We start from the raw sequence: 2408 nt of genomic DNA, 5'->3' as shown, positions 1-2408 counted from the left end.
TTGAATTTATTTTGTGTATGTTGAAAGAAAGTAGTCTAATTTCATTCTTTTGCATGTTGCTGTCCAGTTTTGGACACCATTTGTTGAAAGGACTTTTACCCATGGGTATTCTTTCCTGATTTGTCAGAGATAATTTAATTGGCCATATAATTGTGGGTTTATTTCTGTGTTTTCTACTCTGTTCGGTTGATCTCTGTGTCTATTTTTGTGCCAATACCATACTGTTTGGATCACTACAGCTTTGTAATATAACTTGCATTTCAGAATTGTGATGCCTCCAGATTGGCTTTCCTTTTTCAAGATTGCTTTAGCTATTTGAGGTCTTTTGTGATCCCATACAAATTGCAAACCTGTTTGTTCTGGTTCTGTGAAAAATCATATTGTGGGTTTTTTTGATAGGATTGTATTAAATGTGTAGATTGTTTTGGGTATCAAAGGAATTTTAACAATATTTCTTTTTCCAATCCATGAGCATGGACTGTCTTTCCATTTCTTTGTGTCATCCTCAATTTCTTTCATCAGATTTTTTTATAGTTTTCAGAGTACAAGCTTTTCATCTCGTTGGTTTATTTCTAGGTATCTTATTATTTTCATTGCATTCATGAATGGAATGTTTTCTAAAAAATTTCTCTTTCTGTTGCTTCTTTTTTGGTATATAGAGATAGAACAGATTATTTTGCATTAATTTTGTATCCTGCAACTTTACTGAATTTGTTTATCAGTGCTAGCAGCTTTGTGGGGAGTCTTTTTGTTTTTCTTTTTTCTTTTTTTTTTTTTTTTGTTATTGTTGTTACAATAAGCTTGTAGAAGATTTAATGAAACAGGGAAATACAGTATATGACATTGTTTAAATAAATAACATATAAAATACATACAGATTATTTGTTTTTGTTTTTTTGTTTTTTTTTTTGTTTTTTTGTTTGTTTGTTTGTTTGTTTGTTTTCAGGCGCAGAGCCCCACTGTGTAGGATTATTATAACTGGCCTGCAAACAGTGACACGGTAGCAACCTGCCTGCTTTGTCCATGGGGGCTCCTCCCAGGCTTGTGCTTGTATACCAAGTTCATTCTTCACCAGCCAGCAGGGTCTAGAGTCCATCCTACTGCCCTTAGCTTGCCTAGATATAGGGCATCTCCAGGCAGGCCCCCCTCCAGCTGGGCTCCTGACACCTCGACTATCCCCCTAAGCCGGGACCCCAAGGCTGCTCATCACACACTCAGGCCCCTGCCTTGGGCTGCAGGGAGGAGAGTCCAGAGCAGCCTCCGTCTGACTCTCCAATGGGTTTGCCATCCCTCCTCTGGGAGGACAGACCCCAGAACTCTCTCTCCTCTGGGGTCTCCGAGGCGGTCCCAGAACGACAGAGAAAACAGCCATCCAGAGAAGGCAAGGGGTCAAATATAACCCTCGGCAGCCATGGATTTAGAGATTTCATGAATCAGTTCATCAGGATTCCAGATCGGTGCCTCACTTGCTGAAGAAACTGAGTAAAAGCAGAACTGAGCCAGCACCCCCCTTCCGGAAGCCCCCTGAGAGATGGTGCGGGAAAGGATACTGAAGCTCCTGTCGGTGACAGCCAGGTGCCAGAGGTTGATGCGCAGGTCATCCGCCGACATGTACGTCTCACAGTCGCTGTTGACGGAGATGGAGTTGATGTGGTAGGTGTGGCCGTTGGCGAAGACCCTCCGTGGGCTCACCTCCACCATCAGATCCATGGGCTTCAGCACAGGCACCTGCAGTGACGTCACCGTGGACAAGTCCTTAAGCTTCCCTTCTTCATCTTTCAGGTTATATCCCTCAGGCCTTTTATCTCGTTCCGTGATCTTCCATAGTTTGATAGTTTTATCGTTGGTGGACAGCAGGGAGTGGGCGGCATTGTGCTGCGGAAGCCACTTGATCTTGTTGATTTTCTCCTCTATCTCCAGACTCTTGAGATAATCGAACTCAGGCTCATGGCTCTGGAAGGTGCTGTAGACGTCATACTCGCCTTGGCTGTGAGGCGCATTTTTACTCTCCGGTTCCCGCTGGAAGATGACCACACGGCCACCCTGGTCGCCTGTGGCCAGCAGCTCTCCGGTATGGTTGAACTCAACAGTAAGATGATATCGGCTTCAGTCACATAGCTGTGGTCGCGCAGGAAGCTGTGGTTAATTTTCCGCGTGTCCGTGTCCTCGCCCATTGAAGGCCGTGCCCGGTGCCCTGGGCATGCCCCGCCGCTGCACACCGATGCAATCCGCAGAGGTCGCGCAGGGCGCGCGGGCCATGCCGCCGCAGCCTAGCAGGGGCGCGGCCGCCAGGGCCCCGGGGGCCGGGCATCGCGGATGGGGGCGGCCTGGGACGGGCGGGGCGACCGGGGCGGGCGCCGCGGTCAGGCGAGCGCGCGGCGGGCGGCGGCGGCCGCGGGTGGTGGCGG

The 2408-nt window shown here is 47.9% G+C and overlaps 1 pseudogene across 1 annotated transcript; it reads right to left on the bottom strand.

The window, feature by feature from the left end:
* Positions 1-1389: 1389 nt before the first annotated feature.
* On the bottom strand, positions 1390-2174 carry LOC309857713 (serine/threonine-protein phosphatase 2A 55 kDa regulatory subunit B gamma isoform pseudogene; annotated as a pseudogene). Its single transcript has one exon. The product of its transcript is annotated as a serine/threonine-protein phosphatase 2A 55 kDa regulatory subunit B gamma isoform pseudogene (transcript).
* Between the last annotated feature and the right edge of the window lie 234 nt (positions 2175-2408).

This window comes from Mustela nivalis, assembly GCF_964662115.1.
Source record: "Mustela nivalis genome assembly, contig: HAP1_SCAFFOLD_1103, whole genome shotgun sequence".
NCBI classification, from domain to species: domain Eukaryota; kingdom Metazoa; phylum Chordata; class Mammalia; order Carnivora; family Mustelidae; genus Mustela; species Mustela nivalis.
This window is presented reverse-complemented; position numbering and strand designations above follow the sequence as displayed.